Source organism: Pinus tabuliformis, chromosome 9, assembly GCF_031772625.1.
Source record: "Pinus tabuliformis cultivar Carrire ecotype Pingquan chromosome 9, CPIR1, whole genome shotgun sequence".
Taxonomy (NCBI): Eukaryota; Viridiplantae; Streptophyta; class Pinopsida; order Pinales; family Pinaceae; genus Pinus; species Pinus tabuliformis.
The window spans coordinates 1,542,738,307-1,542,765,455 of NC_142307.1; positions in this window are offsets into that span (position 1 = coordinate 1,542,738,307).

The window sequence follows — 27,149 nt, forward strand, 5'->3', positions numbered from 1 at the left end:
TAGGTAAGGAGGCACTAACCTGAGGTTGTGATTGAGCCATAGAGACAAGAGGTTGTTGTATTGAAACCTGAGAGACTTGAGGTTGACACACAACAGGTAGTGCTTATACTTGTGATACAGTCACAATAGCAGGTGTAGTGGGAATATTCGACACAGGTTGGACCGGTTGCATTGAATATACAACCCTTGGTTGCTGAGTCAGTATTGGTACCCAACCACTGGATGTAGTTCTAGTTTGACCTGAATTTTGTTGTAAACCTTCATGTGGTTGTTCTCCAGGAGGGAACAATGAAAAAGCATACTGCCCCCCATATGGTGGAAATCCAGTGCTTAAAGGATAGATCAGCCTTTGAAGACATACAGGATCAATTTGTTGAGTTTCAACATAAGAAATACCAGATGAGACTCCGTATGAAGAAATAGGAACAGACCATGTCATCGAAACAGCCCCTGAATGGACTCCTGCTAGCTGTTGATAACTAGCTGGGACAGATGGTATACCAACAAACATTATAGGAATGGCAGGAGGAAGCTCTATCATAGCCATGTCAGTTGACACAGTCCTAGATGTTGATGGTTGCTCAGACATATTTAGTCTATCCAAAAGATTTCTTAACGATTCGACATGAACTTGCGATGAAAGATTATTAAGAGAACTAACTTTAGGATTAGAAAGATATAAGTGGATCCCAGTTGCAAAATGCAATGGAGTATTGGATGGAAGATCCTCTACTATCTCTTCTATGGCAATCAGTCCAGGTGGAAGAGGTAGACCTTCAGGTCTGTAAAATATTTCTGGAGCTGAAGAAGGTACAGCTTCTGCAGTAACAGATACTGGAGGGGTGACAACTTATGAATTCTGGAACTCAACTTCCAGATGTTCAGGTAAGTGAACTTCAGTCTCTGGTTCAACTCTATATGGAGTTTTCTCAGGTATAGAAGTGTCTACCATTACACCAGGATCAATTCTAATGCCCTCCTGTAACTGTGGAGCTTCTTCTGTAAAGGCAGATGTACCAGAAATGATCGGAGTAACTGTAGTCTTTGATGATGTTGAAACACAAGTTTCAAATAAATCAGGTGAATTAGACTCAATTAAATGAGACCGTTTTTCCCGGAATGGTTTCGTCTCCAGAGTCAAAGACAGTTGATTCACTAGTCTCTGCAAATGACGGGGTTTTGGTTGACTTTCTTCTATGATTGTGGATTACTTGATCAACTCAAAATTAAGGGAAAAATATGTTCCATATTTAAATAAATTTTAATGATTCTTTGACACAACTTTTCTTTTTCAATTTTTAAGAGTCAAGAAAAAGCTAAAGGTGACTTTAGTCACCTTCGATTTTTAATGAGACCGAAGTGACAAGTGCTCAGATGGACCTTTTCTTTTAAGGAGTTGAAAAGGAACGAAAGTGACTACTCTGGAAATCTAGATAGAGGGATTACCAAACCAATAGAAAAACTGCAAAATACACCTTCGTGATAAATTAAAGAGAAATTACCAAGGACTTATGTACGATAGTCAATCTTCTCGAATGCTGTGTTCAGTGCATTGCAATTGATAGGGTAGCAGACACGGCTTCCTATGGATAAAGGATATCAGCCTATTGTGGTCTCCCAATATATACTTGACGGTACTGATAGCACAAGTCCGTACTAGCACTTGTCATATCAAAGAGGAGGAATCAACCAACCTTTGATGAAAATGATAGTTACCAGGTTTTACAACACCAGAACACATCTCTAGCCTGGACTTCTAGATGTGTTGCGTTAGGTTCCAAAGTGTTTTTATGTTCATTGAGATTTATTTTAGAGTTGATCTTGCGTAGAAGTTTGTCTTTCAAGGTTCACCGCGTGATGTAGATGTAAAATTCCTAAATATCCAATCTAAAATGATAAATAGTCATTCATTTTATTTTAGCAATGAAAATCCTAGCTACTAAGGAAAGAAGATTACGATTCTTTCAACAGAGAGAAAAGAGCACACACTAAATGCACTTTCCCTAAATTAGTTTCACACACAATCTAAATGCAATTGCAAATGCATGTATTTTTTTCGTTTCCTTAATGTGAGAATTCCAAAAGAAAACTAAGTATATCTAAACTATTTTCTTCAAAGCGACATTTCGACAATTTCTTTTCAAAAAAAGAAAGGAAGACTAAAATGACACTTTTCGATTTCGAATGGAAAACTGCTTTCGACACTTCAAATATTAACAATTCAAATCAAATACAATGGAAAAGTACAATCGACTATCTAGAGGAGGAATACTTTACGACACTCTTATTTTTTATTGAAAATGATAGTTACGACACTTTTTAGCATCAAAAACGACAGTTCGAATAACCTACTTTCGACAAAGGAGGAATGTAAATGATTGACAAATACATAAAAACATTTACAAATCCTAATCAATGGAGGCTAAAATATGCAAAGGAAATAGGTTTCAGCCATGAGATACTGATCATGAGCAGCAAAACTACTGAATAGAGCTGAAAACAAGGAGGAAGAAACCAAATTTCAAAGAGAGAAACAATATCACTCAATCAACGCATTTGTCCTTCAAGGAAACAGGGTTGCATCTCACCTGCAACACATGAGAGGTACGATGCATACTGGTTTCCACTCACAAACAGTGCGATGGTCCAAGGAGCAAAACTGAGTTGGGTTTTTGCTCAAAATTTGCAGCTAAGTTCAGTGATTTAGGCTAAGCTATGATGGATAGTAAAAGCAAAGTATAGGGGTATGATCTTATGAGGTTATTGAGCTACCACAAGGGCGCTTATAATGCTTGTAAGTTAGATGTTTAGTTCATAAACCAACTTAGAGATTGACTGAACCAGCATTCCTCTACTTCGCAATTGCATAGCAAAGGTGGTTTGAAGGCTATCTGGCTAACTTCAGGCTCTGTTTGTAGTTTATAAAGTAAACAACAATAACAAACAAACAAACTAATCGCTCCCCAGTGGAGTCGCCATTTTGTTTCCAGGAAAACTAGTGTCTATTCTATCTACTAGTCCCACTAAGACGGGTAGCTATCTTAGAAACAAACAATCAAAGCAATTTGCAATTTCCTTTATGTATGACAGATAAGAGAGAAGAAAAGAGGACCAACCTAGATCTTCTACTTGATTCCTTTCTTGATTTCTCTCTCCTTTGGTAGAGCTTGCCACTCTTCTCCTACTTGTCCCACTTCAAAGAATACCTATAGAGTCAAAGTAACAAAACACCATCAAAGAATCTCGATCTATAATATCATAAGCAATACAGAATTAGAAATACATTGACCATACAATTTCATTCATAAACAACAAGATTCACAAATACATGATTATATGGAGGAAAACTCAAAGAAATTTATTAATAGTAGAAGAGAGGATTACAACCCAGTTGTCTGATCAAGCATCATCTTCCCAACATCAAAGCCTTCTTCACCTCATGAAAAGAAAGATCACCCAACAATACAATGTCTCTTCTCACATATAAACCAACAGCACTTCCTTACAAAATACAAAATTCCAGCCTCCAAATCTCTCAGATGAGGGATCCATTTATAGATGTCTTGCAAGGTTGTGAGTCAGCTCTGGTTTTTTGATTAGTGTCATTCCATTGATAGTTCTTGGTTCCACTTGGAGATTTCATTGATATCTTACTCATCCCTGGGTGAATTAGAGAGGCAAGTGTCATGGGAGAAGTTTCTAGAAGATTCCATGAGTTTCCACTTAGCAAATTGTCTCTACCAGTTTTCCATTCTCTCTCATCACACTGTACAAAAGGCCTTTTCAGTATGCATCGCACCTGGCTAGTGTAGTAGCCAATATGCATTGCACCTTGACCATGGGGCAGTCAGTATGGTCCAGTTTCGGCCAGCTCTGAGTGGTTTTTCAGGTGGAACTTCTGGGAAATGGTGTAATCAGTTGACCATGATCCTTTAGGGTATGAAACAACACTTTTAGGGGTTAAAGAGCCCTTGGTTTATGGACATATGAGTTTGGGGTTACAGTGCCCAAATATGTCTATAACAGTCTACCAACAAGAACTTTATTGAAATCGATAAGAAAATTGTTTACTCTAAGCAAAGGAGTTGCCATAATGCATTGGTGAATGTTTTTGGGGTTGACCATGTCACACCAAAACCCTCTTTATAGATTTCCCCTTACTTTCTTGTATATGGGAAAAAAGTTATCATTCTCGCAAACATATACCTCCCAACACTTAAAATTTTTCAATAATATCAAGGTAAACCATGTCTTGTTGTTTAGAGAAGGATAGAAACCCTTTAGAAGTTAGAGGAAGAAAGTATGAAAAATAAATAAAAGTATGTTATTCATCAGAGTCATAGCAAGCATTGGTTTGATAAGAAATATGAGGGGAATAAGGCGTTCAGTTTTCCAAACCTACTATTAAAGCGAGAAAAATCGCATGAGGAGAAAGGTAAACACACTAAATTCCAATCCATGTGTATCGAACCTTTTTTGTGCGTGATAATCTTGGCCGTCATACTTACCCCCTTCAATGCTTAGATGCGAATATGGACTTCCTTGCTATCAATGGCCAAGACCTCAAATGATATTTCCAATAGTAGCACAGGGTTGTGTCCCTACCTATGTATATATTTATTTTATTTCCCTCTGGTTTGTTTTGTGTTCTCATGTAATTTCGAGTCATTTCTGACATATTTTGTTTTGTTGGTCCTATGAATAAAACCTTGTGTCAAAGTGTTTTGTATGGTTCTAAATAATTTGGTGAAACTTGAAAAGGAATTTGTGACGTAGAACAACACTTAGTTAACTTTTGTTCCTTCTTCCTTGTACTACTATGATATATTTAAGGTCATGTTGACAGTGTTGGACCCACCAACAGGCCAAGGGATCTCCCCGGTAAGAAGTCCCAACTAGACCTCAGACCATTTGGAGTAGGAGTCCTAGCAGTGGGTGGTAATGTAGTGCATTGATTGTGGTAGCGTGCAAAGGTAAGTATGATAACTTTGTTGGAAGTAAGCCTGTGACCATTCAACAAGTCAAGTGAGATGTATGGGGGTTCTAACACACAAAGGGGAAAGGCAAGTGCATCCTTTAGAAACTTGTCATAGTACGTAGCCTGAAGGGAAAAATGAGTAGAATGACATCATATGCTGGAAGCAAAAAAGTCCACAATCCAAAGTGATGGGTAACACAAAAACACGTCTTCATCAATATTCTTACAATTTGATACAAAATATTTCATACACAAATACGTAAGTTAAATAAAATACATTGCTAAAGTAACCAGAATAGTCAAACTACAATAACAACATATGCATGAAAACATGTTGGCTCAGTTATATTATTAAGTTCAAGTCCCATCCATCCATGCACCATTGCCAACCACTAGCCCCAATAGTGGAACATTATAGTCAACATCACCTACTCCTTCAAAGGGATGTACTCATTCTACGATGTGGAGAAGCCAAGGCTCATCATAATACTTTCCAAGCCTTTTCTATGCAATGCCTAGCGAAAATGTTGGCTCCCAAAATCATGTACTATGAGTTATGAGGTTCTATATATAACAAAGGGTGAGGTGACTCTTGAAATTCCCCTTTGACTCTTTGACTACCCTCATGACTCTTCACATTACATAGTGACTTTTCACATTCCCCTAATGACACTTGGAATTTCACTTACACTATATTTACAAATAATTATAAAATTTTCACATATACCCATGTGAGAAAAAATAGGCTTGAGTCAAATTAACAAGACAAACATCATCACTTGGGGTCTTGGGGTTAGACGAACTCGACAACATCCTCTTGATGGTCTTCAGTGACAAACTAATACCAAGCTTGGTACTACACTATTGTGTCCCTGTACTGTTTTGTGATGTCTTTCTCAAAATGGACTCTTGCCTCCATGGCTTTCACTATATGGTTGTGGAACCTCTATCCAACTTAGCTTGAAGCTTGCACAACATTGTCTTGAGTGTGGTTGGACCATCATTGTACTTCTGCATGTTTTTTGTGCTCAGCTGCAAGTCATCACTGGTGGCCTCTTACATCAACTGCTCTATGTAGCTATCAACCTCCAACAGGACTTTGTTCTTCTTCATGGCTTAAGTGAGGGTTCTGATTGAAGGGATCCTATGTGTCCTCATTATGACGTCTAGAATCTTGGACAACAATGCATAGGAAGCCTCAATGCTGGTGATGAGTGGAGGGATCTTCTCATAATTTTGGATCAACATCTAATTCCATGCTTTGTCTAGCTCTTCCTATAGCTTCATTATATTTTTCAAGTAAATCGAGGCTCCCTTGTACCTCACTGTCCACTCCTATACATGCGTAATAACAGCGTGAATTTCTTTGAGAGTTTGGGCTATCTTCACACATTGCTGGTGAAAACCATATAGATGTAAAATCGCCTTGTGTATGGTGATAAATTTTCCATAAAGTTTCTGCATGGTGGGCTCAAGAGTCGATACTTTAACAAATATCGTTTTTCTCATCTCTTCCCTAGCGGATCCTATGTATTGTTTTGTTCTCTGCCCGACCTCTTTCAAGTACTTTTCCATCTAATCATTCTTTACTACGAAGAACTTGACAATTGAACTTGTGGCTTCTACAAAAGCCTTAGAAGCATCAACCATGGAAGTTGGATGTCTTATAACATCTGACACAGTCACCCTTTCCTCCATGTGTGCAGGTGACACGTGATCATCCAGGAACTTGTTTCGTGGCACCTATAAAAGCCTTTTCTTGGACTCATCAAACTAGAGATTTTACACATCCATCACTGGATCATCAACAAGGAGAAAAACCTTTCCTTGTTTGCTCAAGACTAGTTCTGATACTGGAGCTGGCGGAGACTATGGGGTGACCTCGGATGCTCTTGGAATGAGGTCGGTGTCTCGGTCCTGTGGCTCCTATTCCAACTCCATGTTTTTTGCTTCAACCATCTACTCAATCTATTGAGAAAATTCCTGAACCTGCACCTAGTTATCCTCTTCTTCATTTGTTGGTTACTCTAACTCCTTGACCAGTACAGGCACAATTTTCCCTATCATTGTACCTTTCCTTTCCTCTTGTTCTTGTTTGTTCTTCTCTTCCCTTTCTCTCCTCCTTAGCTCCTGATATTCTTTCAACTTATTTTCTATTTCTTGCAACTTTCTCTCTACATACTACAACCTTTTCTTCTCTCTCTTCCTTCGTTCTACTCTCGTTTCATGTTGTCGACTCTTCACCTCTATTTCCAAAGCTACTTTCTCAACAAGAGGATCTTCTCTGAGCTTGTAGCTTTGTGCATCCTCTGGGTTCTCAGAAATATACCTTTTTCCTTTGTATTGTGTCAGTTTGCTAGTCATTGTTGTTTCTTTTTTTTCTTCATGTGGTGCTACTTCCTACAAAGCTTCTTTTCATTCTATAGCCATGTTGATTATTTCATTAAGCCTAGAGGAATTGTAGCAATACCTCTGAAGGTCTTCCTTTGGCCAATGACATGCCCCATGGACCCATGGATAATACACCTTCACACAGTGGTTCTTGCATATGCAGTGGGGATCATACAAATTGAAACTCTTGGTGCCAAAATCAAACTTCCTCAATTCCTTGGCCTTGGCATCTGCATCCTTCAAACCTCGGATCTTGTACAATCCAATCTACAAAGGAAGAGCAAGGTATTGCACCTTGTTCCTCCTGTGTAGTCCTACTGATAACCCTATTGAGATGTGATACGAAGCCTCTTGCATGACTAACTTATCCATTGCAAACCTTGGTAGAACATGTGGACGCTTCTCTTCGCCAAACATCGTGATGAAGGTGCCACCGGGTGAGGCATACCAATCTACAATGTTAAGTAATTCCTACATCACTTCTTGGGACATGTAAGGTGCATCACGTTTGAAGATAACCTTGTAAACCTAGGTGATTCAGTGGTCAGATAGCCTCACCATGACTCCTTTGTAACTTCACTCAGAGAGAAACTTGGAATAGATGTTCACATCATCATTTGATGGTGTCCATGTCGAACCCATGCCAGGAAACTGTTTTTGGGCACAAATTGCATTAAGTAGGTACGTGGACATATAGAATATCACTTGCTTGTCCTTATGTAGATTGCAGGCATTAGTCACATGCACTTTCAGTTGAAGAGCCAACATGTCCAACTAGTTGAATGTAATTCCTTCATTTTTGAACTAATCCAACACAACCACCCAACTTTGTAGAGAGGTATTCATGCTCTCTTGACCATACAGATGCCATGAAAATATGAAAAAGAGTTGGTAGGCCTTCTTGAGTGACTTAGTCTTGTAGACCTGATTGGGTGTTGACCTGAACTTCAATGGAACTTTTACCCAACACTTCATGATGTCTCTGGCTTTCACATTGTTGTTGGGAGTAAATAAGAGTGTGTCCATGTGGTTCAATGGTTGTGGTAAGTGATACATTTGATGATAGTTTTCCATATCTAAGGTAGTTAGTTGTGTTCCACTGGCACTACTCAATGTCAGCGTCTCAGGATTGGTATGTGAGAGAATCCAGTGAATGATGTTTGCACATGGGAAGGTGCGGTACCTGCTTGCAACCCTGTACAACCTTGACTTGTGGATGTTGACATAGACCTATCGATCTTCTAGATCTTCCTTGAAGCTGCCTACAAATATTTCCTTTATTTTATGCCATGTAATCTTCATGTACTTTTCTATGAACAACTGTGTGTCTACATAAAATGGTAGGTTCATTGACACTTGTTCAACTACATCTCCAGTGATGCTCTCTATAATATCCTTTGATCCAAATTTCTTGGAAACCATGTTGCCTGTACTCCTGAGAAGATGCTCAGCAATTGTTGTACCTAGAGACAAAGAGGACACTCATGGCATGCAAATGTTAGCTCAAAATAAAAAATCACTTCAAGGACTGATCATACAACAAACTGGGAAATTGTTGGGAAAGATTGCACAATTATAACTTTTACAGGTGAGGGACTGTCAGTTGGAACTGCACATTACGCAGTCCCAGTTATAATTTAGAGGTGATGATGACTCGAACTATGTAATGCGCAATCCACTATGGCTTGTTGATGACTAGAACTATGAAATGCATAGTTCAATGTGGATTTGATGTTGGACGGGACTGTGCATTGTGTAATCCCAGTGCACAAGAATCTGGGACTATCTCCTAAAACTGTGTATTGTGTAGCTCGAGCCAGTCACTAGCAGTCTTTGCACAATTCTTGGAGCTAAGGCAGAGGCTCGAGATCCAAAAATGCGCAGTGCATGCTAGGAAGAGCTGGATCCAAACCAAGGTAGCCTAGGTATGCCCAAGGTCAAATTGTAAACAAGCAGATATGAATTCATGAGTGAAGGATGGTGCAGATCTAAGTGAATGGTGATGCATGCAGTAAAAAAATTGCAGGAATTAGTCAAAAAGAAGAACAATAAATCCTGTGGGGAGAGTCGCTACAACAACAACCGTTAGTGAAAAAAGTGGGTTATTCATGTGATGCTTAGGGAAGGCAGTGGAAAACTTAAAACATCACTTCTACAAGCTAAAAAAATAAAAATTCCAGCGGTCATTCAATAAAAAAGGAAAAACAACACTCGCACAAGCCATGGAAACAAAAGTGACAGAAAAAGCAACAAAAGACTTGAAAAGAAAAACTTACCTGGAAACGTTGTGCTAACTATGATCAAGGTTCCTATATTCCCCTCAGGAATCTTAGAGCTCCAAGATAACATGTGAAAATGAGCTCTAATGGCATCCATTAAATTTATTTCATCGATTTAGGGTTTATGACATGAAGGCAAAAAATCTAGGAAAAAGCGACAAGTGGTGACAGTTTGTAAAATTAAATCAAGTGTAATTCCCATTGCTAAAAATATATCCATCCTTTTTGTGGATTCTTGCTTTATTTTTTATTTTTTATTTTTCGGGAAGGGCTACCATGCATGCATGGAGAAATTGTGCAGTTTTGGGGGGAATCGGACAACTTACTGACACAAGCATCAGGTAGTAGGTGAGGTAATGCTTCTGCGCAATTCATGGGATGAGTGGATATGGCTACCTCTCATGCTATACATAGTTTCCCAGTTGAATACAAGATTCCATCGGGGTTTTCGCAATTCTGGAGTCTAAGCTCACTATTAGGTTGAACTGCATTTCCTGAGAGCAAGGCTAGTTGCCCTCTAGGACTGCACAAATTTCCTAGGAAATGCAATTACTGGATTGTAAAAAAGTCATGTGGAGGTTAGCTTGTGGTTAATCATCAAATGAATTAAGTAAACAAAAGCTATAAAGAAAAATATAAACTCAAATGAAATCACAAGCACGTAGGTAGTGTAAGACAAGATATTGAGATTTTAGTAGGGAGGCTCCAAATCGAAGCGAAGGAAACATTTTGGAGGGTGGTTATAGCTGCTACAATAGGACAACGATGTTTCAATGGAAAATATGATCCATTCAAATGGAAAGGCTTGAGAAGAACCATGACACCCATACCTATTTTAGGATATTCACTCCTTGACTTGGTGTTGTAATTAAATTGTGTTTTGCATACTGATCAAATCAAGTACAAAAGGGAATGGATAAAAGTAATGGTGAGCATATTAATTCTAGAGGTATATTATATTATTTAAAGGGAAAACCACTCTTTCTCTCAATAATTTGGGATCCTTCACCCACCTTGGCGATATAAACGCTGACAAAATTACAATGAGAATATTGAAATAAAATAAGGGGTGAAAGAAGAGAAAGGCTTCCTACGCAAGTAGGCGAAGCAAGTAGCTTCATCGTGGTACTAAACAAGCTCACTGGCAGCAAATAAATGCTTGTTTTCCTGTAGTGACTCCACCAGAATACTGAAGAAGCCTGTTGGCAGTTGAGCAACACAAAAGATGAAACTAAAGCTCTAGTCATTTCAAACTTGTGACTCCACCAGAATACTGAAGAAGCCTATTGGCAACTGAGCAAGACCAAAGATGAAACTAAAGCTCTAGTCATTTCAAACTTGCGACTATATATTACCCTTCTCCCAAATCAAAGTAATTGTGATATGACAATGTTAGGTCCCTATACTACTAGTGTAATCCATTATTGTTATTAGTGCAACCCCCTTATTATATTGTTGTACCCATGTAGTCCCCATATTGTTATTATTGTGCCCATATAAGCCCACTATTGTTATTGTTGTTCCCTTACATTATTATTATTATGTCAGCTCTGATTATATTATGATCCCTTAGACTCCTATATATAGAAAGGAGGTCTTTTCATTTGATCATCCAAGAATTGTTCATTTTTGTAATGTAAGGGAGGTTTCCCCCTTAAAGAGCCTTATTTTGAAGGTGTTTATCTATCTTTTCTATCTTTTTGTGAGCTAGTTTCATAACATTTGGTATGAGAGCTTTGGATTATATAGGGTTTCATTGCTCCAAACAGGCCATCGTGGAATGTTCGCTATGACTTTTTTCTGTTATTTTTCGAAAGCTAAAAAAAAATCCATATAAGAAGAAATCTCCCTAAATCGTGGGTCGAAATTTTAGATCTTGAATCACTATATTTTCGAGGATCTGATATGATGAAGTTGGGGTTTTTTGCAAGCTCCATAATTCCATATCAAATAGGTCATCGTGGAAGTTTCGCTATAATTGTTTTTTCATGAAGTTTCATACTCTGAAATTAAAACCAATTTGAGCCAAAAACTTAGTGAAGCTCGGTCCTGAATTTTAGATCGTGTTTCGCTATATTTTTAGAGATACAGTTGAAAATGTTTAGGTTGTATGCATGCTCTCAAATTACATCCCAAACAGGTGACCTTGGGAAAATTGTCATACCTTTCTCTCTGAGAATCATATTAAAATTTCGTAAGAAGTGATAGAAAGAAGATGGATTGTAATTTGTTGGGCATCATGTTTAGAACCAAAGGTTGAAACAGTGACACGTGGAACATCGTACAATTGCGCTCTACTAAAACATTCTATAATTAGGTCATCACGGAGATTGGACATAACTATTTCTTTGGGAATCCAATTGTGATCAGACTTGGGAGGTTAGAAAGAGGACACAAAGGCCTATAAGAGGCCGAAATTTCAGAACTTAAAGATCTAAAATTACATAGTTACAGTCGTTTCAAGATAGAGATCCTAAAATCAAGAAAACGCGATATGAGTAAGTTTGATGGCAAGGATCTGGTAAATTGGATACTATAGATGGAGCAATATTTTTTATCTACATGAGGTGAAACTATTACAAAAGGTACATATTTCATCTTTATATTTAGAACCGAATCAATTTTTATGGTATAAAGGGATTTTTTCATGTAAAGAACTTGTCACTTGGTCAATTTTCACAAAAGAAATGATAGCACGTTATGAGGATACAAAGAGTAACACCTTCGTTAGCCTGTTGATAAATCCCAAACAAAAGGGATCAATGGCAGAACATATTGAGGACATCCAAAAATTGAATATAAGGGTAAATGATATTCTAGAGAAGAAAATAATTCATGTCTTCATAGGGACTTTAAAGGATAACATTTAACACGAGGTTCATCTTTGGGAACCTGATTCATTAGAGAAGGCATTTAGGTTGGCAAGAAAAATTGAAAGAGGAACTATGGAAACAAGGAATCCTACCACTAAAAACTATAAATATGGAAGTGTTTTTTCTCCTAGCCTTCCGCAACCTACAAGGTTTACATGGAAACAATTGGAAGAAAAAAGAGAAAAAGGGCTTTTTTACAGTTGTGATAGAAAATACACTAAATATCATAAGTGTGCTGAGAAGAAATTATTTTATATAGATTGTGAAGAGGAGGAAGAAAAGAATCAAGAAATGTCAAAAGAAGAGTATATACACCAGGAACTAACTACAGAGAAAGAAGAAACGGATCTGACCATATCTTGTAAAGAATTTGCAGGAATTACCACTCCTCAAACTCTCAAGATACAAGGACATATCAATAAGAAAAAGGTTCAAGAAATGAAAGATGACATTGAGCATCAAGAAATGAATATAAAAATACCTTTTAATGCATTGGCCGGAATTACCACTCGTAAAACTATCAAGGTAAAAGGATATGTCAAGAAGTAAAAGGTAATAGTGTTGATTGATTCGGGTAGTACCCATAATTTTATTCATTGTAAGATAACCAAGGAATTAAATTACTTCCTATATCCAGCACCAGAGTGTCAACTAATGGTTGCAAGTGGAGGAACCATAAATTTCTCTAGAAAGTGGCATAATATCAAGCTATCCATGGGAAAATATGTATTGAATAGCCCAATATTTTCCATTCCAATGGGTGGTGTTGATGTTGTACTAGGAGTCCAATGGCTACAATCCTTGGGTACAATAACTTTTAATTTTCATGAAATTTTCATGAAATTTTCTTCAAAATGAAATGAAGTTGGATTAAGGAGTATCATAGGGAAACTGGGAAAGATAATCATATATAACGGAATGACAAAGACTCTAAAGGAATAACAAAGAGGTGTAATTGGATAATTATGTTCGTTAAAGGTTTCCACATCGGAATCATGTATTTTTCCATATCTCCAAAAAGTCTTGGACAATCATTCCAAGGTATTTGAGACTCCCAAAGGCCTCCCACCTATTCGTGATCATGATCATGATATTCATTTGATTCCAGGAAGTGTTCCTCCAAACATTAGGCCTTACATATATCCATATGCCCAACGGTGTGAAATTCAATGTATGGTTGCCGAAATGCTAGAGGTTGGTATAAAAATCCAACCAAATTCGATAAATGAAGCAAGGGATGAATGTAAGAATGACGAAGTAGGGTGGGAACTCATTCAAAAGTTGCAGAAGATCCCAGTTCAAACGATATTGTGAGAACTTCACAAGGAAGGAAAAATCATAATGGAACTTGAAGCAATGACATATTCGAGAAATCAAAAACTATGAAATCGATCAATTTCAAAGTATCTCATCAAGTGGAAGAAATTACCCGTTGAAGATTCCACATGGAATGATGATAATTTTATACATAAGCATCCTGAACTACTCAAGGATTGTGGAAAACACTTTTTAAGTAGAGGGGAATGTTAGGTCCCGATACAGCTAGTGTAACCCCTTATTGTTATTAGTGCAACCCCGTTATTATATTTTTGTACCCATGTAGTCCCCATATTGTTACTATTGTGCCCCATAGAAGCCCACTATTGTTATTTTTGTGCCCTTACATTATTATTGTTATGTTGGCTCTGATTATATTATGACCCCTTAAACTCCTATATATAGAAAGGATGTCTTGTCATTTGATCATCCAAGAATTGTTCATTTGTTTCATGTAAAGGAGGTTTCCCCCTCGAAGAGGCTTATCTTGAAGGCATTTATCTATCATTTCTATATTCTTTTTGAGTTGGTTTCATAACAAAAAAGCATTGTTAATGTGTTTAGACAAGAAAGGGGATGAAATAAACTACATATATAACCAGTCAAATGGGGAAGAAAGATTAGTCCACATGATGAATCAATAGTTCCTGAAATACTAGACCTTGTGCTTAAATCTACTCTAGAGAAGAGAAGTTGGAGTTCTACTAGTGTCTGCAAGTGTTGTTGTTGCTACAACACCTTCCAAATTGTTTTCTATATTCAAACTTTGGAGCCTTTCTTTAATCATGTCATATGTCATTTATAGTTGTTAAAATCATTCCATACTTTTTCTCTAAATTTCAAAGTTCCTTTGTGAAGAAAAAATAAGTGTCGTCTTTTGTTAAGGGAAGTGTCTCTATTTGTGAAAGTGAGTTATATCACATATTTAAGAGGAAACTTTAGTGTTTTCTCTTATACTAAGGGTTTTTATATATCATAGAGAAATACATTAGACATTACTCTACACTTTCTTACTTCAGTTGTCACTAATGTCACAAAGGGTATCCCAAGTGTTACACTTGGACGTAAGTTTCATTGTTATAATTTCAATGGATTCAGGTTGATTTTGGGTGTTAAGTGTTTTTTTGGCATTCAGTTGATCATTTGTAAGTGTGTGATCATGCTCAAGACATGTAACATGTTTGGTCTCATTTTTTGCTTTAATGATCCCAAACTTAGGCAATTTGTGAAGCTTGCCTATAACTACAACTTGCCTAAACAACTGCTAATCATACTACCTTCTAGAACTATGCATTGTGTAGTCTCAGTCCCTAGTCAACCATCCTTTCCTCCTAGAACTATGCACTGCACATTCGCTACCTCCAAGGACTATGCATTTCATAATCCCAGTGATTAGTCCCGACGTCCTACACTTGCAAACTGAGTAGTCACTATCGATTTAGGCTTCTACTATGCACTGCACAATCTTATTTAGTAGTCAAGCTTCCTCAACTACAAAATCAACTATAGTAGTTCTCTTAGAACTACCCGCTATGCAATCATAGTGAGAAAGTATGCCTCATTGCATCATTGACTCCCTCAACTATGAATTCTCTCCTTCCAGTTCCTAGCCACTACACATTGCGTAGTCACAGTGACTAGACCCTTATAATTGACTCGTAGAACTACGCACTACAAAATTCCTTAGCATCCTCCTCAATCCTGCACTTTTTCCCAGATCAATCAATGTTTTGCATGAAAAACAAGATAGACTAGAATATTTCCCAACAGATGTTTTTATTTTGTGACTGGATTTCATCAACGGGTTTTGTTATCTTGACATGAAAAGATGTTTCTCCGGGAGGATGCCAAGCAGATCATGTAAAAAGACATTTCTGAAGCTAGAGATACAAGAAGATCATCATGCAAGAAAATGAAGGGAAATTGGATCATGATAGAAGATTGAATATGAAGATCACATGGAAGAATCTATATCAACTAACCTTTTCAAGGATGAAGATAAATTACTTGCAATATCCATCACGAGGACACAAAGAAGGCAAAAAGGAAGAGGGATTGATATTGACACATCACAATGAAGTTCCATGTCATCATTTCAAAGGCATGTCTTGCCCAAGTGTCACCTAAAGAGTCATATGTATCATTGTATTTTTCCACATCATTGTGGGTGTAATTATGTAATTTCCAAAATAAGAAAATATAAAGCATGTGGAAGTCCAAAAGTCACGCATAGAATGTGAAAATTCATGTAGAAGCCCCAAGGTCTCATAGGAGTTCGGCAATTTATATGGAATCTCAAAGTTCATGAGGGGACCTCAAGAGTCACAATGGAGGTGGAGAGTCACCAAATTTATTATATATACACCCTCATAGCTCAAGCAAAGGACTTTTCACCTTGGCTTCTCAAAATAGGCATAGAGAATAAGATTAGGATTTTGAGAAGCAAGTAGTTTATTAACACTTCACTATTGGAACAAGTGTTGTATCATTGTAATGGTGTATCTTGGGACTTTAACCTTATCATTCAAAACTTTTAGAACCAACCGATGCTTCATGCATATGGCGTGAACGATTATTGTTTATTTATGATAACATTAGATGCTCCCTAAGCCTAAAAATTTGTAGGGAGCCTTAGACACATGTATCCCAGAATACCCAGAAACTATTTTGGAAAATTCCACCCACAGATGGTTTTATTAAAATAATTAATTATTTTTAATGGGTTCCTAAGTCTAAACTTAGAAAATTAAAATAATTAAAGGGTATTAAACAAACTGGGGGTGAAACTTGTAGTAAAAGACGAGGATCAAGACAATATTATCAAAGTCATGGATTAGAATCTAACATGGGATGTTGGTTCTCAATAGGAAGATTATAAGAGGAGGCTTGATGGGCATTTGGAAAACACATTGAGTGAGAGATTAGAGATTGAATTTATCAAGAAAGAAGCATATCAGTTGTCGAAGAGAGATCGAAGTGATTTCTTGCAGTGTGGGGCATGGATAGTTTTTAGAGGAAGGGTTCCTATTCCAGGAATACATTGGAGAGGAGGTAAAGAAATATCTAGAAGAGGGATCACAGAGGCCATGCTGGGAAGCGTAAAGCCACGTAGAAGCAGTGCAAAGCCTAAGAGGAGATCCAAAATTTGTTGGAGAGTCGAGTTCTAGAGCCAGAATTCAGGGTGTGAGACTAGTAGGGAAGAAGTCGAATTTCCAGAAGAAAATCGATCAGCCAAAAGGAGTGACGCATGCCCTAGAAGCTGGGATTTAGAGAAATGTAGTGATTGCACATAAACTATATAGAGGTAGCTAGGGGATAGCCATTTAGTGTTTGGATCAGTTCTAGTTCACCGGTGATAGTGTGAGGTATATCTCACTCATCTATCTGTTAGGCAGATTCTCTATATTGGATAGCAAGCAATGCATCCAAAGATTGTATTTAGAAATTAATGCTTAATAATACAAAACCTCAGCTATCGCACTGGTTCTCCCACATTGGGTTTTTCTAGGGACATTGGTCCAAAAATAATAGTGTCACTTGTGTGTTATTTATTTCTTACTCATATTCTTATTTCCTCATATTAATTTAATTAGTGGAGGCTTCAATATATTAGTTTCAATATTTATCATAGAACATAATAAATAATTTGTTCATTTATTTGACAAATAGAAGAAACTTAATCAATTCCTACAGTGGAAATTTGCACCTTCCAAATTTTTACAATTGTGACACTATTCTTTCATTGTTTGTGTTATATGTTTTTATTTCCACATACTAATGTAAATGAACTATTTTGTTGGCTTTAGTATGAATAAGTGAATCATGTGTCTCTCGTTTTCATGATTGTTATTATTTGTGAAATATTTCACAAAATTACTAATGATTCTTTCAGATGTATGTGTGTGTCTTTATTTAGATATTACTATTTCTTTTGTCTTAAAAACTCACTTTTTATTCCTTCACATGAAAGAACCATTATACAGTTTGCACTTGAATACATCAAAGGGCTAACTTAATTGTTTTTCTCAAAATTGCATGTGTTTCTCTTGTGTCATCTATTGCTACTTGTTATCACCAAAAATTGATCACGTAGCCACAACTTACTAGATTGATCGAAGTACACCATGTAGGGACAATTTTACCATAGTAAAATTGCTTCACTATAGAAATTACTTAATAAACAACATTTGTTAAGTTATTTCTAGTTAACCCCATGAAGAATAATTAAATAAATCATTATTTATTTAATTATCTTCTAGGAATAATTAATTAAACCATTGTTTAACTAATATTCTTTGTCATATTTGACCCAATCATGAGAAATAATTAGATAAACCATTATTTTTCTTATTTTTCTCTAGGAATAATTAATTAATCATTATTTAGTTATTATTCCTTGTCAAGTTTGACTAAATCCTCTAGGAATACTTAAATAACTCATTATTTATTTATTATTCCTTAACCACATTCATTGAGATGATAAATAAATCATTTATTTATTTATTATTTCTAAATAAAAGTATTTAACCAATTTAAATACTTTATCACTCCAACCAAATATAATAAAATATTCCAAATGGTTAATTCTAGAATTTGGTGAATAATATTTTATTATTTTCCATTATTTGAGAATAACCTAATATTTTGTTATAAATTGAAGGGTTTTACATCCATTCTTAACTTTTGATCATTTTCATTATTGCGCTCACTGTTGCATCTCTGATTATTATCACTATTGCTCAACATTTGCCTTTTTTGTTTGAGTTCCTATTGAGCTCAACATTTTGTTTGCTGGGTTTACACATTGTAAAGAAGAGAGAGACTCTACAAAGCTAAATACATTGAGGATAGCCAAGAACCCATCCCACAGAGGGGGACTGGTAACATTATTTGTTCCCTTCATAAGTGTCATCTAATAAAACATATTCTTTATATCTAGTTTCCATTGGATTATTGGAGTTATTTGCACTTATTTTCTTATTCCATTTTGTTGTTTAACTATTTATGTTTGATAGATGAGGACTTTGGCAGGCTTTGTTTCTATCTTTTGTTGCATATCCACACTGTTTTACAACCATTTTTACTGTTGAGGTTGTTTTTCATCCACTGTCTAAAGTGGTCTTTTTTTGTACACCTTCGACAAGAACTCTACACAATAGATGATGACTCCATTGGAGAATTAGTTACGCATTTGTCGACCAATTGATGACAACTCTCTCTTTTTTTTTTTAATTCTAAATCAGAAACCTGGGTGACCTTCAGTTTTCAGCATAGGTTTTTTCTTTTTTTCAGTCTCTTAATGTTGTTTAAAATCATTCTAGCCCCAGATCAGTCAAATTTCTGACTTTCAAAAATTTTATGGTTATTTCCTCATGTCACAGGAACCATCCTCAACAAAGACGACAATTTTTTCTGCGACTTGTCTCCCGACAACTAAGCAGCAGAAATCACACTTTTCATCCCCAAATTAGCGATCTGAAGCTCTAGAGTTGACTTTCTTGCCAAAAAATGCAATCTCCCCTAAATTAGGTTAGTACTTGCGTGTTGGGAGCGAGATCCCCTAAGGGCAGTTTTGGGGCTAAAATCCCATGTTTGAGTTAAATTTATAATAAAATGGTAAATTCTTCGCATTATGTGGTCACAAAGCGTGAACGTGTTATGTGTCATAAAGGTAGTCCACCCTTAGTTTTGTAAAGCAAAGTTGGTTGTAATAGATCTACCCATGATCCGCGGACCATGGGATTGTATAAAAAGAGCTAAGTTCTAAGTAGTTTTAAATACATAGAATGATGAATAAGGTAAGAGGGTGTAGCTCTGAAGTAAGAAGTATAAGTCTTGGGTCGTAGCATAGGTAAAGGCTCTGCATCTGAGTGCGTAGAGGCCTAGGGTAGAAGTTTGCTGTTGAGTGCGCAGATCCATGCAGTTGTGTGTGCAGGGTGGATGGAATTTGTAAACACTTGGAAGACATTAATAAAGAAAGATATTCTGCAAATTCTATGTCTTTCTCTATTGATGCATCTTGATATGTTATATATGAATTTCCTTTATTATGTTTATATGATGCACGAATGAATACAAATACATTGGATAACTGAACGTGATCAAAGATATCTGTTTACGTAGTGTTAACTGTAATTGTTTGATAAGATAAGAAAATCACCTAGACTAATTGGGAAATCTGCACGGCACACTGCCATAGCATTGAGAAAGTACCTAAACAGTTGGCTAGGGCTACATGAATGTCGATCATACCCTTTCACGAAGGTATTAAAGGACATAATGAAGGGTCCATATTACAAGCCCTAAAGCGAAGCAACCTAAGCGAAGGCAGGGATAGAAGGAATCAAATGAGATCACAACCATCTCAGGGTACAGAAACTTGGTTCCAGCATCCCCCCATACTGCTTCAGGTGAGACTTTGGTTCGTGCTCCATGAGCTGATGCTGAAAGGGATATTAGTGTCGGGATTTGTTTGGCTAATTAACGCTAAACCTAGGTCAGGGCCCCTTAAGCCAACAAATGGTTCCATTGTCGGGACCAGAATCTACATAAGAGATGTGTTGGGCATAGAATTCCCCCCCATAACAGGTTTTGGGGCTTAAAACCCAAGTTTTGGTCAAAGGTTTTGTAAGACTCCGCGAATTGCGGGTCCGGAGTGCAAAGTAGAGGTTAAGTCATAAGGTTGTCCACCCTAAAGTAATATAATGTAATGTAAAGTCATGTCGGCCTACCCATGGTCCGTAGACCATGTGATTGTATAAATAGAGTGAGGCTCTAAGTAGAGTGGATAGTGGATAGTGGAGAGGAGAGTGAAGGACTGGTTCGAGCTTAGAGTAGGATTCTAAGTGTATTAGGTCATAGTAATAGGAAGAGGCTCTGTAACTGAGTGTGCAGAGGCCTAGTAGAGTCTGCAGCTGAGTGTGCGGACCCCTGTAGCTGAGTGCGTAGGATGATGTTGAGTTTGTAATCAGGATTGAACATTAATAAAGAGAATTTGATTATTATTTCTGTGTATTTGTTGTACATTGTCTTCTTTATTTTTATATTAGTTTATGTATCACGCGCACTGATATGATTGTTGAATATGCTATAATAACCATTAATCCTACATACAGAAGTTAAGTAATCGGTTAATAAGCAAAGAACTTGGGTATTAGATGGGTCGCGCCTCGAGTAGGGATACACGGAAACATCAGCATAGGTTATGAAGGAATAACGAGTGCATGTAGCGACGGGTCAGACTGTGAACCTCCAAAAGCCCATCAAGCATCCCTAGGGTATGGAAACCTAGTTCTAGCACCCTCCCATACTACTTCGAGTGAGACCTCAGTCCGCGCTCTGCGGAATGTTGCTAAAAGGGCCAGTAGTACTAGGATTTTCTTGGCTAAATCACCTCTAAACCTGGTTCAAGCCCATACAAGCCAACAAATGGTTTTGTTGCCGAGACCGGGATCTACATAAAGGATGTCTGATGTTGTTCCACTGGAACCCAATGAAGAAAGAAATTGAAGAGTGGTTGGACAAGAATATTCATGATTTCATGGCACAGGAGAACAGAAATCCACGAGTATCTAAGGAGCAGTGGTTGGAACGCTACTTGTATATGGAAATCCATGAAATTTTCTTTGCATTCTTTCCGTCTGAGCTGTATGAGTGGATCTCGAAGTTAATAGACAGTCAGGGAAAGTGTAGGCTTGAAAAACCAATAGTGTGGACTCCAGAATTAGTGCACAGACTAGAAGCATCAGAAGATGATATAGCGCGAGTTGTGGACCATTGGCTTGACCAAATAATAGGAGGATTTATCACTAAGTTCACACGACCATCAACTACAGTGAGGCAAAGTGATGTTTTCTCAAGGGACCGTGAGGTAAGTATATTAAATCTTTGAACACTTGGATTAAGATGCTATTGTGTGAAAAGCGGGTTATGTGAATAAATTAATGTTTGGGACTACGTGAAGTGGGAAGATCTACAGAAGTGGAAGTAGTGAAGAGTTAGAAAATAGTCCCTTAATATCACCTTCGTGGGAAAGCGAGGAGGAGGTCGTGAAGTTTTTCCGAGAAGCACAGTCAGTTTGATAAGACAGAGAATTCCGCGTTTACCACCTCCCACACCTCCACCCGTTTCACCCCCATCACCTCCATCTCCACCCACTCTACCTCTGCCATCACCACAGTTCAGTATGGCGAGTGCGATCAAACTACCGGTGTTTAGAGTAGGAAATGAACATCCGAACCAATTCTGGTTCGTGGTAAGAGTAGTATGGGAAGCACAGGGCATCGTGGATGATAATATTAAAAAGGCTATTCTGGTGTGTGCACTGCAGGATTGTGCATTAATGTGGTATATCAAGCATTCTAATGACCACCCGAACGTAGGAATTGTAGAGATCCAGGCCACGCTAAACAGGGAATTTAGCAGGCCAAAATGGAAACACAATCAATCATCGGGTTTAAAGAGATTATGATGCTCCTGGGCGAGACCCCCTGGGATCTAGACCAAATGCTGAAGAGTACGATCCGTGAAGCCAATATGAAATTAATAGATGCATAGTATCATGCACGGTTTGTGGCCTCACTTATGCCACATTTAAGGATGGCACTATCATAACAAAAAATTTCCACCCAGGCCGAAGTGTTGGAGATGGAAATGAGATTGCATGAGACCCCTTATACAAGACCCTGGGTTGGGAGTCCAAAAAATTCACGTGCAACTATAGAATCTACGTCTGGAGATGCAAAGTTTGAAATAGGACAAGACACCTTGGCCAGAGGTGCATGAGGAAGTATGGTGGATAAAATGCGAAGGCCAAGGGCACGACAAGGACCACTATCCAGTGTTCGTGAACTACTTGGAAGGAGGAGGGCCAATGCTGATAAGGCCAGAGGCATAAGCAGGACTGAGCGCGACATCTACATTATGGTGCATGATCTACTAGATAGAAGGAAAACACACCATGGATAATTGTCATATGTTGCAGAAGTATACGCAGATGTCCCAACAATTGTTCTGTAATTTTTGCAGGTCAGTAGGCCATAACGAACACACCTGCTAAAGCTATGAACTAATAATGGATCGGATGCCTACCCATAGGGTGCAGGATGAAACATGAGCCCTTGACCAAAATGCAGGGGTGCCATGTGCTGGATTTCAGGGGCGTGGTCAGGGTTGAGGTGGAATGGGACCAGGAAGGGGTCACGGCCAAATAGTTTGTTACAATTGTAGAGGGCCAAGGCATTATGCTCGTGATTGTACGAACCCAAATAGGATATCATGTTGGTACTGTAATAAGTTTGATCATGAGGTAGAAGATTGACCTTCACTAATAGTGAGGATGTTCAAGAAAGGGGGTAATCTAGCCCCCTCTGACCCAGAATTTAGAAATGATGAGGTCTAAACCACGCAAAGAAGACCTAAATGTAAACATGATGCTCGGGAGTGGTATGACCATGGGAGATGATAAAGGGAAGTAACCAGAAGAAAGATTTTCGGTTCGCAAGGCTCCTACAAAGGAACTTGAGTTTGACTTAGAACGCGCGAAGGAGACATTCATGGAAGAAGAGCTCCACGAAGGCCTCCACTTCAGGTAGTAAGGATCAACTAGAACCAGGGATGGATCCTTCAATGCTCAATACCTTTCTAGAGACATGCATGAAACTATTGCATGAAAGCAAGATAGTCAAAGGACTATAAGAACTTATCACTAGGTGTGTGGGGTCAGGAGAACCGTGTGTGGTCTAGAAACTGGGAAAGCATGCATTGCGCACCGGAAGGGAGATGAGGTTGACTGTGCAAATCGGTGAGTATGAAATGGATCAGGTAATCCTAGATCTGGGTTTGGACGTGAATGTATTACCAAAGAAAACATGGGAATGCATGGGTAGACCCACGCTACAATGGTCCCCTATTCAGTTACGAATGGCGAACCAATAGAAGATTTTGCTCATGGGAAGATTACAAGGGGTAGCAATTGATATTGAATGTGCGAGCGCGCATGCGAATTTTGAAGTGACAGAGATTGTCGATTACAGCAATCCCTATCCAATGCTACTAGGAATAGACTGGTCTACCAATATGAACGGAGTCATAAATCTAAAAAAGCACAAAATGATCTCTGAGAAAAAGTCACTACACGTGGTAGTACCGCTAGATCCAACCGAAGGAGCGTGATAAACTGAACTGGTGCACGATGACGATAGTGATGATGATCTCGACTGTATTTACAAGATAACTGTGCAAGGAGAGGATTAGGTGAATCCAACTATAGATGGAAGGATTTCATGGGAGCGCAAAAGCTCCTGCACTCCAACTTAGACAAAGAGATAGAGTGATGGTAGAATCAGCTACACGAAGTAACAATGATGCACTAGAACATGATGATCAGGTCATTGTATTGCGTGACAATAGAGGCAAGGGAGTTGCTAATATATGATGAATTGTTAGCAGTGGATGAATTTCTAAGAAAATTTGAAAGCACAGTACTAGAATAGCAGCGGTTTGACACATTGAAATGGGAACTACACGCAACCCTCGCACGATGGTCGGGTACACATCAAGGAAGTTTTGAGGACTGGCATGGATGCAGAAGGATGATGCACCTATGTTTTGGAAAAACCCAACTTCGAATAAAAGTCAATCAGTAAGGGTGGAACAACTTGCATGCCCACCTTTCTCGATGGGTACAAACATATGTTGTACAACCCACACAAGCACAAACCAACCCCATAATAGAGAATTGGAACAAATCGCAATAGCAGGAAAGGTGATGTGCACTACCAATTATCCACAAGGAAGCATTTGATAGGGTGTGTGAAGTACTGAACATGATCCACTAGGAAAGATGAATTGATTGGGACTTGCGCGTGCTAGTGGTTCGACAGGCCTACCAGACCATCTATAAAACCCTGAATGCGGAGATGCCTCTAAAGGAGAGGAAGAGAATGGAGATGGTAATTACTAAAGAAAATACAAAAAGGAATTTCCACGTACTGGACCCTGTAATAGTGACAGTGTACGGTGACCAGAAGGAAGAAATCACACATCTACGTGAGGTAGTTAAGGATTTAGGAAGCCATCTGATGAGGGAACCTTAGATTTTTTGAACTCGAAAAGGACCGGGTACAGTTGAGGAAGAAAAGAATTTTGATCGATGCTAAGATCGATAGGCTAGAAAACGAGATCACGCAGGCATGTCTCGTCGATAAACCACGTATGACAAAGCAGGATACAGATGACCATGCCACGATAGTAGAAGATTGTTGCCAAGAGTTTATAACTCTGCTACCATGGCTACAAACACACCTCACCAAACACAGTAAGAAGGGGAGCGCAATACATACAGTAGAATGCACAGCGTCGGTGGTCATGCAGGCAATTCAAGAGTTTTCATGCACTATGCTGGCAAGCGAGGTGAAGTCTCGCATGGGTGGTGCGACCACCTGAGTAGCCATAGGGAGCACAGTCTCAACGCTCTAGACAGTTGAACGAGAGTACAGGACAATAAAAGAGTCTTGTTGGGGGATGCGTGATGAGGGAGGTGCATGCAGAAACAACATGACACAAGGTTCGCGCTCGCGCATAGGGGGTTATGCTGCCACGCGAGTAGGCTAGGAAGTAACCGTTGGTGTCACTATTCATGAAGGGATGTGCAATTTAAGACAAAATGCAGCTGGCAGTAGCCAATTAAGATAGATATCTTTTTGGATGCATTTCAAAGGGAGTTACTAGAAAAACAATGCTTCCAGGTGTTGGACTGGGCCCTGGGCTCTACACTCGCAAGATGGTGGGGTACGCACAAAGAAAGCTTTGATGATTGGTGTGAATGTATGAGGATGATGAGAACATGATTCAGAAGGCCTAAAATATGAATGACAGACGAGTATGATGGGTAGGATGATCCACGCATACAATTGGCCAAATGGACCCAGGCTTATGGTGAAAAGTGTTGAACAAAATATTGTCACCATGACATTCTGCAGTCAGTGTGAGTCTATCACCACTCATAATTTCCTCCTATGCAAGTCTTAAACCTCAGCTCTTCATGTCAAGCCTTAAAAATGAGATAAAGTCCTTGAAAATCTCCAAAACTCTAGTTTCGTACTTTCTCTTAGCATTACCTGCAGTTCTGCACCCCTTGGTCATGTCCCCTGCGGACCTGCCCACTCTGTCTCTAAAGGAAAGGGTTCGGACCCCTGTAAAAGTAAAAAAGGTGAAAGTTTATTATTAAAAACTCACTTTAGGTTAATTCTGGATTCTTCTAGAAGGAATCTTGAGGTGGCAAGTTCACTCCTAGGTGGTTCATGCATCCCATAACTAAAGGAGCTAACCCCTTGATGTGAGGAGCTTATCCCTTTGAAGGAGGACTCTATCCCTTTGAAGGTGGACTTGGTAACTTCATTCCTCTACATTATAAAATGAGCCATTGGGCTGGTTGCTAGAGAGGTTGAAAGCTGAATATTTTTTAGGGTAAATGTCGTTGGAATTTAGACTTCCTAATTGAGCTTGAGAGGAGAGATTACATACCTTTTGATCTCATTGAGAAGAGCGTGAAGCTTGTCAAAGTAGAGGAGATTCTTGCTGGACCCTGGGAGGAGCTTGTACAACATGAAGGCACCAAGGTTGTAAAGTTCTTCTTTGTTTAAAGTTAATACAATCAAGTTCATTTTTCTCAATAAGCTGTCTTCTATGGTTTATTTCATGAATTCCTTGATCATCATGATAAATATGATTTATTATATTGGCTATGTACGTGTTATTTGATGTGTGCTTGTTTGTGTTTGCAGGTTCTTTAAAAGGAAACCCATTTGGACAGTCGAAGCATGGCTACCACAAACTAGCATTGGACTTGAGGTAGGGTCTAAAACATCTCTTGGCTTTTATTTATAAATTGCAATATTTAGATAAAGATAGAATTTTCTTGTTTTGCTTGTCGCTAGATATCTGTAGATACTAGGGAGATCGGTCTTGTTTGCAAGAGCGATTTATCCGGCTGAAAAATTGGTGACTCCACTGGGGAACTTGAATTTTGGTTTTTTTCCTTTACTTTTACTTTGACTTGAGAAACATTTTCTCTATTTCTCGTTTTTTGCTTGATGTGTGTGGGATTGGGTAGATTCTTTAGATTTTGAATTGTTTTTGTTTTCCATGCTTTTGAAAGAGGACCGCACGTTTGGTGAGATCCAGTTTTGCAGCAATAATGCTACAACTCCTGGGACTCCCTTCTTTACTTTTATCAACCTGGTAGTTCGTAACAAACTTGGAAGAGACGGTGCTGTATGCACAAGTACTAGCTCTTGCTGTAGCTGTCAC